The 18,307-nt window shown below is 39.7% G+C and overlaps 1 long non-coding RNA gene across 1 annotated transcript in view; it reads left to right on the top strand.

Annotated features, from left to right (window-relative positions):
- Positions 1 to 9,247: 9,247 nt before the first annotated feature.
- The window catches only part of LOC107318113, a 51,761-nt gene continuing 42,701 nt past the window's right edge, over positions 9,248 to 18,307 (top strand). The window contains exon 1 of the long non-coding RNA XR_004308444.1: positions 9,248 to 9,361. This is a non-coding gene — a long non-coding RNA (uncharacterized LOC107318113). The remainder of the gene's footprint in view (positions 9,362 to 18,307) is intronic.

The following is an 18,307-nucleotide window of genomic DNA, read 5'->3' as shown; positions in this document are numbered from 1 at the left end:
GCTAAGCTTTGTAGGAGATGGATTAAGACACTTATAATTGCTTGATACTGGAAATCTCCATCTCAGGTTTAAAAAAAAAAGAAAAGAAGATTTGGAAATTTTTATAACATTGCATTTGTCCATTAATTAGGATGTGAACCATGTGGTTCAGCAGTTAAAGCCAAGGGCTTGGCAATGAGAAGAGTGTAGCGTTCTAATTATGCTGTTTGGATAATTTTCCATTGTCTTTATTATTTGTTTATTTTATTCACATGTACAGTGGTTGCTTCCAGGTATGAAAATCAGATCTGAAAGTCTGAGCTACCTGAAATTCTAGATTTAAAAACTCCAGATGGAGAGTTTATTTAAATTTTATTCATAATATTTTTCATTCTCCTTGTTTTCCTCCCCTGTTCAGCTCTTCCAATAAAATAATGCAGTTCTAGAGATTTCTGCTCTTAATCTACCAAAACCAAGATCATCTCCAGGTGTGTGCAGGAAGAACTGTTCTTGGTTCTTATCATTCTGTATTTCCCAGTGGTCTGTAGCTAACAGGGTTCTTAGAATTGTAACCCCAAGACCGTCACCTTGTTGTATTTCCTTGCTAGAATGAGGTGTGAAGCTTACTCTGCTGTATTTCTGTTGAGAAATGAATTGCTATTAGCAAGAACAAACCTAACTTAATACTACCCTTCTCACTATGATCTTGTGCATTCTCTCTCTCTCTCTCTCTCTTAGGAGGGTAACATCTTTTCCCTGTTTTGAGAGAACTTCCTGCTTGTGTAGACCCCCCTTTATGGAAGTTACAACTGATCATTTCTGTTCTGGTCCTCATGCTTTCCTGGATCCAGTGACACTTCAGTCTTCTGCTTCAGGAAGTACTGACAGAATAGGGCAGGAAGTATGAAACAACAGCAGCTAGAATAAGAGATGCAATCAACCAAAGTCATTTAAAAGCATAAATGCTATGCTTGACATCAGTAATTGTGTAAGAACATTAATTCTTATCATCAAATAGTACAGGTCAGAAAACTGATATGCCCATAGATATTCTGTACAACGTCCTGTGGTTAGCTGGCTCCAAGAACACACAGTACTGTTCCAATTAATTGAGAGAATAGCTTGATACTTCACAGGTTGAAGCAGCCAGATCATTCTAAAGCAGTGATTATCTTCACTGTTACAAAGTGTGTTTAATTTCAAACTTAATTGTATCTACGTTTCCGTTTCTAATTAATCCAGATATAGAAATGCTATAGTAACTGAACAGCCTGTTCTTAGAGGAAATAAAACATGGCACAATCCTGTGGCACCAGAGTAATCTGATTAAAGAGATGTTTATGCAGCACAGGTCTGTAAAAGTTTAACTAATTTATCATATGCTTACTCTTTTTCTGATGCAATTTAATTTTAAAGGAGAAATGAGAAATACTCATCTTGCTCATTTTGTGCTTTGAGATTTCCACTGTTTCTGGTTTGTCATGGAATTTACAGAGGTGATTGAAAAAGCAGTCAGCTTTTTGGTAGCATATGCTTTTGAAAAGGGCAAGAATCCAGTTTTCGATAGGAAATTTCCACCACTGGTGTCTGCATGAGAGATGAGATGCACTGACCCTCTTGCAGGCAACAAGGTGTGCTTGTTCAGTCTGTAGCATACACTGCTAAGAGGGTATCTACAAGTGACCAGTATTCATACGAAGGTGTCATCAGCCTGTGAGAGACTGGGGACAGGTTTTTTCACCTGTGATTTTTGCATGTAATGAGTTGAAGGACTGTGATTGCTCCAAGGTGATGTGTAAGTTTCTGTATGTCTAAGCTGCACTCATAACACAAGATTTACCAGAGTGTACTCAGTGGCTAATAACTGTCACTGAGATGTTGCTGGTATTGCTGTGTTAGCTGTGCAAATAGAAAACCTTAAAAAATTAAAAATGTGGTTGAAATGGCTCTGGATATTTCTCTTTAAAAGCAGAACTTTTTCAATAGGCAAGCTGGATAGCTATTTTTCCCCTTCTTATCTGAAAGTACTATACATGCACTGGTTATCGAGGACAGTACTATGAGGGTTATTTTGAGGGCTGATGTAGAAATTCTGGCAGTGAAGGCCTACCAAGGATTTCTTAAGGTAAAGAAATGACAAAAAGTGTAGTTCTGTCACACAACTGCCAGTAATGTCAGTATGAAATGAACCGGTTAGGTCTCCAATAGGGGAGCAAACTAGGAGTTAAATCTCATTTTTTGGGTTCTTGTGGGTAGAAGCTGGATGCACTGAGGAAGGGGGGGGGGGAGGGCAGCGGCCTCACTGCTTATTTAAATGACTGATACTGAAATTCTGGTTCTTCTAAAAATGCTGACTCTGAAAAGTGGTCAGAGTTGCAGCGAAGCCTGACCTTACCAGGGTGAACCAGGCTTATGAAGCTTTTCTCTTTGGTAAGAAGAGAGCACCACCTTGTGTTAGTCCCTACATCCCGTAGCACCCTGTAATTACTTTTTCATGCGGCTGAATTGAAGAATAAATATTTACTTTTCTTAGATAGCGTTCTTGTGCTTGTGCTGTAGAAAACCAACAGAGACAAAGATGCAAGTGCAGAGTTTGAGCTGGATATATGGGCTGAGCATCTGAATTATATATCTGTAAACGCACTACCTGAAATTTGGGATTGGCTGTAAATTCAGATCCTTACAGAAAGTTCAAGTTTTTGGTCTCTGATACTCTTCAGAAGACCTTACTCATTAAGTAAAATTGGGATACCTGCTTTACCCATTTTGAGTCTAATGGATGCATATATCTAGCAGGCAGTAATGAGGCTGACAGTTGTACTGAGAGACTGCTGCTTGCTGTGTGTGTCTGCACTGAGTAGTATCTTCCACTATGATAATATTTGCCATGTCATTGCTGAATCATATATTTAAGTATGTATCTCTAATTCATCAGTGGTAGTGAGGGTGAGTAGCTCTTCATAATTGTAATGTTCATTTGATACTAATTTCTAATTATATTTTTCTTCATACTTCTCTGCTTCATGTGTCAAGCATTATATTCTGGGAGAACCTATCGCACAGGTTGGACACTGGTGGTTAGTTTATACTAATTGTTTGTGTTTATGAAAAGTAAAACTGAAATTTGAAGTATTTAATTGTAGGAATTCTCAGAAGGTTGGGTAGGATAGAGTTGAAACAGTCCTGTCTATAATGCTTTAAAACAAACAAACTTTAAATGCATCTGACTCTAAACTGAAATTGAATTGTAACTGGGGAAGCAGAAAAAGAACACAAAATAAGTCTCTGATGCAAAAAGTCTGAAGGAAGCAAAGAGGAATTTAATGTATTTGAATTAAAAATATTCCCCCGTGAATGAAATATGTGGAGAGAGAATGAAAAACACACGCATCCTCTGCTACTGAGAACTGTGCTAGAGATCTTGGTACTTAAAAGTACATTAGAGCTTCAAATACTTTAAAAGGGTGGCTAATTTTCAGAATTAATGGTTTGATCTTTAAGACAGAGACATGATATATAACATGGTGCCCAGCAGTGAGTACTGCATGCACGTAGGGGCCGGATCTGTATTTAGTTAGGCAACTCTTGCTTTGAGTATTTCCTCTGAACCATGTAGACTAACTACAGAGGTTGTCAGTCTACATGTGTGTTCCCTGCTGTTCCCAGAATCTCAGCATGTGTTCCCAACATGCGTTCCCAGAGTATCCCAGCTGTATACTATCAGTTCTGCTCTGAATCCTTTGTAATACATCAGATAAAGCCTGTTTTCCCACCATGGAGGCACAATAGATTGATGCTTTTGGCAAAAGGAGACAGAGATGCTGCGGGTTTGTCTGAACATAATCGGTTGTGGTGCCCAACTTTAAGTTATTATGTCTGCGTCCTTAGAAGTGCAGGAAATTGAAGGATCCTGTACAGTAAAATACATGGGACAAGTGTGTTTAAATTTCCAATGAAGGGATGTCACAGGTGCATGTTTTCAGAGAAATAATTGAAGTAGGTAGTTGTTAGTTCTGTAGAGTTTGTTTAACTTGAACTTTTCAAGAGTTCAGGTGTATGAAAACATTTCAGCACTGATCTGTAGTTATTCTAAAGTATTTAAATTCATTGATAGCTCTTGCAAAAATGTTCTCATTTTGCTTTTTTACTCTAGTAATAGGTTATGCTATGCTGATAGCAAGAGAACACAGAAATAATGATAAAAGGGAATCTTCTGTGAACTGCTTACAGCTATACACTGTAAAGGCTCAGAAGAAGAGCACAGAAACTCCTACTGTAGTGATGTAATGATAAAATGTGTATTAGGATAAAGCGAATACATTAGCTGAGACAGTGTCTTGTTGGAAAGGAAACTAGAAGAGGTGGATGTAACAGCTGATCCAAACTATTAGCCTTGAGTTTTGTATGAGGCCACTGTACAAAAAAAAAAAAAAACAAAAACCGAAGAAACAAAGAGCAAGTCCTTTGGACTTAAAAATGTAAGTTTATATGGACTTAATAATTTAAGTATATATAAATAAAAATATATATACATGTATAAATATATATACATTGAAATCAAAATGCTTTTTCTTCCAAGAAGGCAATATAAATTCTAATGCTTTCCTATACAGTCTCTAATCTGCTTTCTTTCCAGTCTGAGAAATATGGAATGGTGCTTAGAAGGTAAGCTTTTCGAATTAGAGATGTTTGGACATTTGTTGCTTTATGCACAGCTAAAGGCATCAGGTGTCCTTTGCAAGGGTTTCCTTGGGTCTGGCATGGTCTGAGTTTGAATTACAGTATGGTAATATGGCTGTGCTATTCCATTGGAACACTGCAGGCAGGGCAGCCTCCCTGGGGAATGTTTTCCTGTAGTTTTTCTTGTCCCCCCACCTGCTTTGCTGGGGTGGTGCATCCTTTTCTTCAGGAAAAGCACCGTGAAGATCAGTATGCAGGGAGAAAACAACTGTGGGGAGAATGAAGTTGAAACTTAAGGTGGGAAAAATCCGTTTCCCATGTAACTCTGTGTTAGGGTATCTTCCATTACTCAACTTTGTCATAGATAAGCCAAGAATGTAAGCAATGAGTAATAACTTCCTCATGGAATTGTCTCGCCTCCTGTTTCTTGCAAAGAACAGCACAGGAAACATGGAGCTTATCCCCAGTGTTAATGGCTGTCTTTTCAATTGTCCCAGTATGCATTCATGACATGTATGGGTAGGGAGATATCAGGACTTTCTGGGATTTATTTCTGATCAAAGCTGTGCACAGAGTGTGGTGAGCAAAGATGAGAAGCATTGCACTCTCTGAGAACAGTGTGATGTCACCTGTTGTACGTACAACCCATGTGTGGACTTGTGCTCTCAGGGAGCAGATTGGGGCAGGGCAGGTTGGCTATGACCACAGCACATCTGTTCTTCCCCTCATTTGTGCTTTGTTTGTTCTTATTTTTGGGGACAGGAAAGCAGTTTAATTCTGTGCTCACTCTGCTCTCTGTTCTGGGAGACATCTCATCCTCCTGGCTCTCAGAAGCTGCATGAAGGATGACATGCATGACAGTGCAGCAGGAATTGGATCCCAAAGGTTGTCTTTCATTGCAGGGTGTTGTCCAGCTGGCTGTTTGCTGGAAAGATGATATTCACTGTTTTAGCAGAATGTGTTTTCTTACCTGTCGTTTGGCAATGCTATTGCTTCACTGTGACTGCAGTTGGTCAAACAGCATGGACAGTGAGTGATCTCAGAGTTGCTACAGTTCAATTTGTCCTGTTGAAGAAGGATCCCTTCTGACTCACAAAACTGTGTCGTAAAGCCTGCAGTAATAGGTTGACTGGACTCAGATACACCTTACCTTTCTCACACAACATGCCAGCTTCAGCCTTCCCTTCTGTTTTGAAAGTAGTCTACTGAGTTGATAGCACTAGAATGCCCAACTTGATTTCATTAACACTTTCTTTTTGTTCCTGCCTGCTATTTTCTTCTCCCTGTATTTACAAGTTAGCAGTGACGGCATCTTGTCTTATGTTAGATCTCAGAGATCAGACCTGTGATGCCCCTTTGTTTCCTTCCACCAAAGGATTGTTTGCTTATCCTGGCCTGTGCTCCTGAATGTTGCTTAGCTATCTCTCATCCTGCAGGTGACTTCTGGCATGTATACCACACCTTTCAGAGGAAGAAAACCTTGTTTGGATGGGGAGTAAGCGGGTGTTACTCTGCATCGCAACAGCTCAATACACAAACAGTTTACAAATCCTGTTACAATGTTCACAGTCCTTCCCACACATTAGGCTCTTGTCCTGCTGTGTTCGAGACAGTCAACAGTTAAACAACTCAATGACCACTATCTTTCTCACCTGTCAAAATTTGAGAGACTCTCTTTAAAAATATATTTAACTGTTTAATGCCTGGAAGGTGTAGACTAATCCTGAAACATTTCCTGTTTTTCTTGTTCTCATTTTGGGCTCAAAATTTTGTGATAAATGTGCTTTAAGTGACTGTCTTCATTCATGGGCTACATCCATTTTTGTATGATTTCAAGAGACAGGCGAGAAACAATAATTTGGAAATTCATTACAATGCCAGGGTTTATATGCTCTCATTAAGCATTAATTGGTAGTTGATGGCTATTGCTATTTTTAACGCCATTAGTTCATAGCGATGTAATTAGTGATGCTAAGTACAGGATCCACATTAATAGCATTACTAATTGTAAATCTGGAGATAGAAACGCAAGATGACTGGTTAATTTCTAGGCAATATCTCATGATAATTGGCTATAGGACGTTTGTGCTGGAGTAGAAAGGTAAATAATTTAAAATCTTTTCTTGTAGTTTACGCTGTACTTCACAATAGTGGGCAACAGAGTATATTACGTTTTAGTCTTATGAAATACAATGCCATTAGCACCTCACGGCTTCTGCAGTTATTAATATCTGTGCTTCTATATGTTTCCATGTATGTTAGCAGCTGAGTTAAAAAAAATAGCAGAAGCAATCAACAAACAACTTTAAGGATGTTGTGTGGGTACTTACTGGTTTCTTTGGTTGGTGTTGGGTTTGTTGGTTTTGTTTTTGTTTTTTTTAACAATACAATATGATATAAACAGAGAAGAGAGGAAATTAAAAATAGCCTTTTAATTATATGATGGTTAGATGGCTGAGGTTTTTTTTTGTGTGTGTGTGAAATTTATATTAGCAAGCAAAGAATTAGTTCCTACTCTGGGCATTAATAATGTGGTGACTGTAGTATTTAAATTCTACTGAGCTAGATTTTAAGCAGTTTTTGCTTCAGAAACAGAATAATAGGTCTTCAGACATAAAGGCTCCTATGTATAGATGGTCAGAGTGCTTCTGGACACCTCTGTACAGGCCTTCATGGAGCCCACGGCCCCAGTGTAACTAAGTACCTCCTAAATATTAAAAGAGAAGAAGCAAATCAGCATGATCTTTTCAGCTCCCAGCAAGTAGGAGTACATGTCTTGATTAGATCCTGAGTTATATAAATAGTATAAGAACTGATATTAGAGAGGGAATGGATGTGTGTGAAAGCGAGGCTGAAAAAATTAATGATGCATCTTTACAGCCTTACTGAGACCTCATTGATTTCCATGGAAACCTTTTCATTGACTTCAGTGGGTCTCTTTAGTCTGATGCTAGAAAGGGTGGCTGACAGATAGCGAGGTGTATGCTCTGGTCTCAGTGCCATTGTGTGCACCAGCAGTGCCTGCTGATCAGTGCTGCTTTGCTCTCTGAGGATTCTAAGTGCTTTGTGATTGAGGGAGGCTTTAACCTGGAGCCATTTTCTGCACTAAGGTAATACTGATATATGTGCTTCCCAGACCAGAGCATGTAAGGTGATTCTAGTGCTTCAGGTGTGGATCTGCTACAGATAACAGAGAAATCAGAAATATGCAGTAAAGGCTGAATTGTCAGCATCTGTGTGCTGTTTTCTGGGATTATCCCCGCCCATTCCCCAGCAGCATAGTTACGGATAGCCTATAGATATCCCCTGTCAATAGCCTATAAATTGATATATCACGACAGCCCTTCACACTGAAACATTTGTGTTTTGTTTCCTCCCCCAACCCCCCCAAGATTCCAAAATCAGAAAATAATCTTTCTGATGATAGGAGAAGCACTGTGTGTTTCTGGCTCATACCTCTGAACAAGCTGTCTCGTCTCAACTGATTTGCTGACTTCCAAGGAGAGGCACTGAAGAGAGAATCCACAGTGGGGTGGTTTAGTGAAAGAATGCCCACCTCTGGTCAGCACAAGATGCTTTTTCACAGCAACTTCACCTTAAGGTGAAAGACCTTTAGGAAGTAAGAATGGTGAAGTAAAGGTGCTTTATAAACAAATAGGAGATATAAAAAAATACTTCATTAAAATTTCTGTCAGAGATGTGAACAGAGTGCAGGAACTGTGGCAAAGTTACTATTGCTGACAATTTTTTTACTTCATCAAGGACACCATGTAACTTTTTTTTCCCCTAATCTGTTCAACAGGTAACACACATAAGGAATATGGATATAGGTTGTCTTATTTCTGTGGTGCTTGTTTCTAAAACCCTTATGTGGTAACATACAAGAAAGCTCTTTCTTCAGTGGTGGAACTGTTCCACATGTGCCTGCTGAGAACTACTTACTTTCCCTCTTTTCATGTACTTAAATATGTTGCTCAATAACTCCTTTCATACTGCAGAGCCTACAGGTACTGGAAGGAGAGCTGGTTTCTGATGCTGCAATATAAGGACTATTACCTATGTTCCCAGGTGACTTTTAGATCCACAGTAAGTCAGCAGAAAGCACCCTTTTCCTTGTCAAATGACTTCTTAGATCTGGATACACTGAGTCACAGTAAGGAGGAGAACTGAGCACTACTGCCCCAGTTCTCCATCAGCTGGAGCCATCCATTCCCTGCCTGCTGGGTACTGCCTTGGGCCCCTTTATAGATATGGCAGCTCTTGTGCCTGATGGGACCGATATCCTCTGTGTGACAGCTGTGAGCTTGGTGCGTGGCACTGCAGACAGACATCTCAGATGAGACTTGTGGATCTAACGCGTGTAGACAACAGACATATGTAACTGGTTTAGCATTGTGTGGCACTCTTGTATGTGTATTTACTTCAGGGTATCTTTATTTCTGTAGGGTTTGTTTGTTTCCACTTAATCTTCTAGATTTACATCAGACAGGCATAACACAAAATCCTGTCAAAACAGCCACCTCAGTATTGTGGTGCTGATTTCTACGTGTTGTTACTGATGGGTTGTGCAACTTTTTGTTTTAGGGACTCCAAATGTTCTTCTACTGCAAACCTGTATTCCTTTCTTTTGAGTGGTATGAAGGAAGGAAAAGAATAGGAAATCAGTGCATGGTAACTGTGGGCAATGTCTCCCTCTAAGGAGGTACGTACCCTTATACTCAAATGACTGTTTTGTTTTGTTTTGTTTTTTCAGTGGGATTTTTATATATGCATTTATTCATTATTGGAGATGGTTTTCCCTAATCGTGTATTGAATGAATAGACCATCCTTTGCTTTAAAAAGGGATAGGGAACAGCTAAAAAACCCTTTTAAAACAAAGAAAAACTAGTTATTGAGACTTAATAAAAATGGGGTAAACAAAAGTCTGTACTGATTGCACTTATTTTCACTTATTACATGGGTAGATACCTAAGCCCTCGGGAGTTACCTGATAGAATTACGCGCTGCAGGGACACGGTGCTATACGCTATGAGACCGGCAGGGGGCGCTGCGGGGCCGCTCCGTGGTAACCGTCTGCAGCGCCGGGGACCGGGCTTCAGTCCGTGCGTTCCTTGGATTTTGGTTTGAGTGCTGGTCTTTGCTGGGTGTGGAGGCGATTTAGGAATTCCCTGCAGGAACATGGGCTGTGAGAAGGCTTCTGAATGCTGAGAGGGTACGAGTAGCGATTAGTGGGGTCGGGTATTAGTTCTCACTGAGTGCTGTACTGGTAGAAGTTTTGGTGTCTTTAAGTTGCTGTCCAGAAAGGGAACAAGTCCATCTAGGCAGTCTCCTGATTTTCTTGATACTTTTGGTCTGATAGTGGATCTTTAAAGTCATTCCCTCCATCTCTTTATTTATAAACCCTGATTCTGAAATGATTTTTGCTTCCTGATGCTCAAGGTTTCTGCATTCCCTGATTTAGTTTGCTAGTGCTTTTTCTGGGCTGACATCCTAACAAGTGCAAGTGGTTGCTTTGTGATAGTTGCACATTCTAAGTGCTTGTTTTATGTGCCAGAAACTAAAACAAGTACTTAAGTAGGGCTGAGATCACTGCGTTAATGTGCAGTTGTTTCTGCCCTCTCTCATTTCTCTTGCACAGCGACTTCTGGACCCTACAATAAAGCCACCAGCTTGATCCACACTGAGGTGATTTGCTGGAAACCTCTGTAGAAACTGAGCTGGAAATGAATTCTTTAGGAAGCCTGATTGGTTTAAAGGAGGAAAAAAAAAAACAAAAACAAAACTACTCTAGCCTATATTTGTTTTGGTTTTTGTTGTTTGCTTTTAATTTTTTCTTTCTAAGTAATGGCACATGGTGCTGCGTAAAGAATATTAGCCTAGATACTCTAAGATAGGCTATTCTAAGATTAGTGCATTTGAATGGAGTGATGCATGTGCAGTTGTTATTGCCATCTAGTGTTCTTATACCTTTATGGCATCACTCAAGAGAATGAGGATGGTCTTTGCGGCTTCCATCCCCCCCTTCTTTTTTGCTTAAGCTGTGTTGATGAGATGCTTACCTTTGACTGGAAAACATAATTTAAACTGAATGTTGATAACTTTCTCCAGTAGGAGACTCACGTCGAAACAGTAAATTTCAGACTGAAAGTTTTAAGCCATCTGTGTGTGCTGTAATTCAAGATGAAGTGGCTGAGTACCTGTTGTCTGCCAGGTTAAGCCACAGCTCAGCCCTGCACAACCATTTGCACATCACCCTTCCATGTCATAGGGAAGAAGTGGAAAGAGAAATGTAAGACCATGTGGTTTAATAAGGAGTGGAGAAGTGGGGAAAAAAAAATAAAGTGATGTATGATGCGATTGCTCATCACTTACTGACTGATGCCCAGCCAGACCCTGGTGAATGGCAGCCCCCCCAACCAACCTGCCCAGTTTTATTGTTAAACATGATGCCATGTGGTGTGGGACATCTCCTTGTTTGCTCTGGCTGTCCTGGTTATGATCCCTCACAGCCCCTTGTGTACCCGCAGCCTTCCCTCTGATAGGGCAGTGTGAGAATGCAAAATTCCTTGACCTCATGCAAGCACTGCTCAGCAGTGACTAAAACATCAGTGTGTTATCAACATCGTTCTCATCCCAAATCCAAAACACAGCACCTTACCAGCTGCTAGGAAGGGAAGTAACTCTATCCCAGCTCAAACCAGGACAATATCCACCCTGCTATAAGAAATGAATGAAGACAGATGAATAGATTCTGTGTTTGAGAATTTTATCTGCAAACATCTGATGGAGAATGTAAGTAGGAAGCGCTTGTTCTTATCAAAGTAAATATGCCATGAATTATTTAGTGAATTCTCCTAAGAGTTCCCAAGAGTACTCGGCTGTTAAATCAATTTTGAAAAGTCCTCTGGGAGTAACTAGTAAATTTTTTTTTGGTGTATGGGAAAGAACTGTAAACGAGATAATGAAGTGGACTTTTTTTAGTCCTTGGTTTCAGGAAGCGTGCTTGTGCATAAACATACATTTTTAATTATAGAGTTATTGTAAGAGATGCTATTTATATCTCAGTGGCACTTAGCTGTCCTGTGAAGACTTGAGATCTGTAGTCCAGGGTATGAGGTAGGAGAGCAGTCCGAGCTGTCACCTGTCTCTTCCATACAGCAAGTGAAGGAAATGAGTGTGATTCCCTACAAATGGAATAGAAAGTGATGCAGTGACTATTCCTAGGACAAAGGAAGCTTGCATTTATATTAGGAATCTGAATAAATCTTCTGCATCCAAGCTCTTATCCAAGTTCTTTAGTCTGTACTTTAAATTATTGTGTCTGATCCAATGTTTAACTACCATGTCGGTATTCATACTGCCTCAAAAATGTTTTAATGAATCGTATGCTTACTGACAACGTGAATTTGGGAATTCTGTGTGTAATATGACTTAAATTATTCTGTTCCTCAAGTCTGTCTTTAAACGCTACCCTCTGGTATGCTGCCCGTATGGCTCAATTCACAGCCCTACCTGAACAGCTGTTAAGGAGACCTGTGATACTGCTAGAATTATATACAGTTATTTAATTGTATGCTAAAAATGGCAACAGGGGAGATGGTTTCTGCAGCTTGTATAGGGAAAGGGCACTGCACTGAGTTCTCAAGTACCTCTTTCTCTAAGTCTCTTTATCATCTTATATTCTATTATGCAACTGAATTCTATGAAGAACATAACTCTCTTTTTGTTTTCCTGGAGGTTTCTGTGGGTAGGAAAGCCTTATGTCAGTTTGATTGAAGAAACATCACTTCTTGTGCTGACACTTGGTAGCAGTACTGCTGCTTGTTTCAGTTGCATGGTCATGCATTTTCATGGCTTCCATTGGTGAATTTCAGAGCACGGATTCATTGGAATGCCATGCAGGAAACTTAGACCCACACTGCATATCTGTGAATGCTTGAAAGTGTGAGTAGAATGGAGTGCCCAACATATCCCATCTAACCTTGCAAGAAAGGCTTAGTTATATAAGAGCAGATGGGTATTAGAGCCTGTACAGCAGGGATGGATGTCATCAGCTGGAGGCCCAGTATCCCTGGAGAAGTCTATGAATATGCAGTGGTGGGAGATGCATCAGCTTTAGCCCATTACCTGGACATTTGGCTTTTCGTAGTGTTGTAACCCATGCTTCTGAAGAAAGCAAAAGTAAAACCAGAATGAGAAATAGCACAATCATAAAACTATTAATTTTTTTCACCTCAGCAATTAGCATTAGATAAATAAGCATTGGTTTCTGTTTGAGAATTCTTTTCTCCCCTCAAGAGCTAATTCTGTAGTGCTTGGTTATTTCTCTTGCTGTTGATTTTAGACAGAGATGAGAGTATCCTTGGAACTCCAAATTAATAGAAGATTAAAGAAACAAATGACTGCAGAGGTGAATTGCGCTTGCCAACTGTACATCTTATGCCTGTTTATGCTGCGTGAAGCACTCTGGTTTGAAGCTCCTTATTTTTGTGAAGTCAGGTGTGCAGGTGTACAAGTATGTCAGATTGGAAACTAACTTTTTAAAAATGAAACAACTGAAGTTTTTCAACCCATCATTCCTAGATAGGCACAACTTGTCAGGTGAATGATGAACTACCAGTTGTGTATACTAGCTTGCACACATTCTGTTAATATGTGAATAAATTCCTTCGTGTATACACCAATGTCTTCTGTTTTCCTGCAGCAAGTACTTTCTTTGATTGATGTACTTGGAAGCAATCCTAATCCTCATTCATTTTAATTGAGAGTAATGAATTTAGAGCTTTCATATGCACAGGTTGGCTCAGTTCCATTTCTGATTTTCCTCACCTTTGCTAGGAGCACAGCCTGCTTGGGGTTGCATTGGAAGAGGTTCAGGACATAGTGCAGCATTCCTAGAGAGGACAATATCCCACAAAGAGCAACCATCTGTTAATGGACAGGCTGATATTTCCAAAGAGCTCAGATTTTTGTAGGCAGGTTCTCCCTTCCCACCACCACCACTGAGGAATTGCTAATCAAGGAAATAAGCTACCTTCCTGCTCTGATTTGCAGAAGATAGCAGTGCCCACAATTGTTTCATGTTGTTTTGAACTTTGTGAGTGGATTTGAAAGCACTGCTGTGTTGCTGGCATTTGGGGAAAGCCTTGCATGAGGAAATTTTACTTTCCTTTAAAATGAAGGCTATTGGGGTAAAACAGAACTGCTACAGTTGTTTACTGAAGTTACAGAAACACAGAATTGAAGGGGTTGGAAAGGACCTTAAGAGTTCAGCCTCTCTGCTAATAACCTGCAATAGGGCACACAGGTTGGCATCCAGATGGGTGTTGAATGGTCTCCATAGAATTGTTTCTAAGGCTCAAGAAAAGAAGAAATTTGAGTGAATGTAATGTGGTGTGAAATTAACATGCACTTTCATATTATACGATGTAATTTTCCTGTTTCTTTTTATTTTTGAAGGGAACTCTAAAATGAACTCCTAGCATTAGATCTTTAGCTTTTTTGTTTTTATGGACACATCTCAGTTTAATGCTTGCTTGTGATGAGAGAAGTCCCACCAACCATTTTATATTCATGTGCAATGTGGGTAGTTGAGCACAGGGCTAAGCTGGCAAGCACTGCAAGCCCATGTTTGTGCAGAGCTGCCAAGCAGAACCTGCTGGAGAGGGCTTTGTGAAAGCGATGAGGATATTGCTCCATTTTGGAACCAGTCAGCAAAATTCAATGGGAACCTGCTGGTGAATCTAGTGATACCCAGCCAAAGCAATCTGTGTGACTCTAAGTACTTCTCTCTGCAGAAGTTTGCTTTGTCTCTGAATGGTGCAAATGGAAGGATGTGGCTTGCAGTCTCTTACCTTTAGAGGTTGTTTTGGTCTTAATGCATGATCTGGTAATGGTGGCATAAGGACAAGGTTAGTGGCTGTGCCTGCTCTGGTGGCGGGCTGTCCTCTGTAGCTGGCAGATGTTGAGCCCAGCAGAGACAGACAAGGAAGAGATCAAATGTAAAGCTTTGCTTTTGCAGTGCCATGGAATTTCAGGTGTGACAGGGAAGGTACCATCACAGTGAATGCCTCTTGTTCCTCTTCAGCAAAGGGATTGCTTGGATTAGGGACAAGAAATTAGACTTCCAAAAAAAAAAGGGGGCCCCCAGCTATTTGAAATTATTTTTCTGCTGCGCTTCTGGATTGCATCTCTGATGGATATGAACAAGGATCCAGCCTTCCCTCATATGCTGGGGTTGGTTCTCCCATGCTATCATTAGGAGCAACTTGTTTTGTCAGTAAAGGTATAAGCCATAACTCAGAACACATAGAAGAAGCAGCTCTTGTGAGTAAGAAGGTATTATTTTTTATAGAGTCACACTTCTGACCGTAACAGCACTTAAATGCTGGGTGTTGAAGTCCAACAGCTGTGATAAGGCTGAATTGTTTATTCAGTCCCAGAAACAGCATTGTCAAACCATTTATCATTATCCTGCAGTAATAGCACAGACAGTTCTTCCTGAGTCTTCATTAAATACTCCTACTATTATTATTACTGTTATTAAATTCACATGTGGCTTCCTCATATACATGTGACCACTCGCACAGAAAGGTTGCTGGCATTACCTCTTTAAATTCCTAGATTGTGCAGAAGGTAGAAGAAAGGTTTGCTTTCATCCTGCAGCCTGTTCTGAGCACTGCTGGTTTCCCTACTTCAGCTCGCAGTTAGCAGTAGTGCTGATTTGTTTCCTTTACCTCCAAGGGGACAGGGAGCGATGTTTTGCTGCTGCAGCAAGGGGCCTCCCACGCTTACTCTTGTGTTCCTGCTGCTTAAGCATACACCCCATGTTCCTGGCTCTGCTTTAAGGTACAATCTATCTCCAAATTAGAGGGGGGGGGGGGGGGGAAGCAAAGGAGAAAAAGAAAAAAATCCTGAAGTTGAGTGAAGCACAATCAAGCCTCTTGGGAATTAGTTAAACACTTAGAAGGCTGTATTTAAAAGAAAACTTTCTGCAATCAACCGAGTGCAGCTTTCATCATGTGTTCCTGGTCAGAGCCTTCTTTTACTCTTGATGGCCATTTAGCTTTTTCTGAGGAAGCTGTCTAGCACAAATTTCCCTCCTGTAAGTCAGTGCTTATTAACTCTTCAGCTATGCTTTTCTTTGATTTTGTTTACCCTGTCAAAGCTTACTGGCTTTTGTACATAGCTGCCATTCAGCTGCTTCAGGTTTTGCAAATGCCTGTGCACAATGTTACATGCAAAGTACAAATACATTCTTCAAAGAAGATGTCAAAACAAGTTTCAGCTCATTTTCAGCAGTGTCTAATTATAGGTACATAATTAATGAGCCTGACATTTATCTTTCCTAACACAAAAGACCATACTTACAAATAAAAGCATTTCCTACGGTACCTGTAATAGCTTAAACCTTAGTCTAAGGGAAATAAGAATATAGTTTAAATGAGCTATATTCTGAAGAAATAGAATAAATATTTCTTGGTAAATAAAATATAGGATCTTCCTGTGGTTGCTTAGAACTGGGAAGTGTTACACCTTAATATTTAAAGAGAACTACTGGTGTTCAGTTACCAAAAATAAGAGGTAAATCTGTAGAAACAGTGGAACTTCTGTTAATGTAAGAGTCATCCTTCTTAGAAAGCATTTAGGGGGTGCTATGGCTGCAACAGTTCTAGGTGGAAGAAGTGTTTTCTCTATTTCTTGTTTATGCGGTGTGTTTGACGCTACTGATAGACAGAGGCATTGTTTGTTGGTGGTAAGCAGTATCTAATTTATGTTCAGCTCATGTTAATAACGTATTAAGTGACCTAGGGACAAGTTTCTCTAAAGCAGTTTGTTTGCTAAAAAGGTTATGGTATTTCATACTAACTTGTTTCAGCTACTTCAGGGAGAAAGTGCTGTTTCAATTTCTTTGCTTCTTACAATGTTAAGCTGTTTCATTTGGGGCCAAGAAGACTGCTAGTCTTTGAAGTAAATTTCTGCAATACATTTTTGACTTATCTGGCAAATGAGTTGTAGATGAGCCTCTTGTCTTATAGCAAATGATACCTGGTCTTTAGTACAAAGATAGAGATCTTTGTTTTGTGGTTCACAAAAAGGAAGAGCTGGTGGTTTTTTTCTGGAACATTATATTTATTTTGTATTTTTATAAGCATTAAATGGCAACGTGCATATTGATACATGAAGTGGCAATAACAGAACATCTGCATTTTTGATTTTATGAAGAAGTGCAGGAGAGCTTGGATTTAATAATGTTGGCAGTTTGTTTTGTTTAGGCTTTGAAAGGGATACTTCATTGGTGTGGATGAGTATGGAGAGAGAGAAGCGAGTTGTTGTTGCCTTGGCAGAGAAACTACCAACTGATTGAAAAACTCTCATCTTGTGAGACAATGGATATATTTTGATACTTTACAAAAATCTCATTTCCTGGTGCTATTCAAGGGAGACATATGAAAAACAGCTGGTGAATATTAATTGCCTGACGTATATTAGTGATAGAGAGCCTCAAACCTTCATACTATTCCAGACTTGCTTAATTTGAATTATTTTTCAAATTGTTGTTTGTGTACATCCAAAATAATTAATAAGCACATTATTGTCTTATATGATTGTTATTCAGTAGTACATTTCTTGGCAAGATTTAGAAACTTCGGTTTAATAAATCTTTGATTCAAACACATAGCAAGTAATCTTCACTGTGGGGTTACAGACATTTGACATCCAGAAGGCAATGCCTCTATTCTGTACAGCATGTATAGTGCTTGCATTTACATGATGTGCTACTACTGAAGTGAGGCAGAAGCTTTTCCGCTGTTTTCACTTCTTTATTATGGACTCCACTGTAGCCCAGGTTTTAGTGCCCTGTTTCTTCAGCAACCCCTACAAGCAGAGCCCAAAACAACAGATGCAGCATGAATGTGCATTTGGCAGAGGTCTGGAATGGGCTCTGCAAAAGTAAACCAAACCAAGACCTTCATGTGGGACAGTCACTCAGGATGATTCTGTAATTCATCATGAATAATGAGCACAAATACTGTTCCCCTTATTGTCCCTTCTTTGTGAGTTCTGCTTGGTTTTCAGATTTTCAGTGTTTTCCCTTTGTTCTCATTCCATAGTACACCTGATAGAAAACCACTCCTTCATGGTGCAGATTTTCCAGCTCCCTTTTTAGGGCATTTTAGGTTTTGATTAGTCCTTATCTATCGTTCTTTCCATTTGTAGGTGGCTCACTTTCTTTTTTTTATTCTAGATGGAGGATTAGTTAAATGCCTATTTAAGGACTGATGAGTAATTTAGAGGATTTAGGGGAACATTCTGTGCTATTATATGCAAATACATGCCATGCATGTCTCCCTATGTCATTAACCTGGCAGTCATTTCATGCATGACTCCCCATCTTATTAAGGTAGCAGTATGGAATATTTGATTTACTAAACTGCTATGAGCTACTTAGCGTGCTAATATAGGAATATAACTTTTAAGTTTCTCTGGAATAACTATCTCTGAAACAGATTCTGGAAAACAATAACATTATTTTGACAGCTGTGCTCAGTTTCTGAGGTCTGTTTTAGTAAGCCTCACAGAACCGGCAGAGAAGTACCTGTGATTTGAATGAGCCATGCAATGACTGAAAATGCAAGTTATCAA

This window comes from Coturnix japonica, chromosome 9 (genome assembly GCF_001577835.2).
Source record: "Coturnix japonica isolate 7356 chromosome 9, Coturnix japonica 2.1, whole genome shotgun sequence".
NCBI classification, from domain to species: domain Eukaryota; kingdom Metazoa; phylum Chordata; class Aves; order Galliformes; family Phasianidae; genus Coturnix; species Coturnix japonica.
This window is presented reverse-complemented; position numbering and strand designations above follow the sequence as displayed.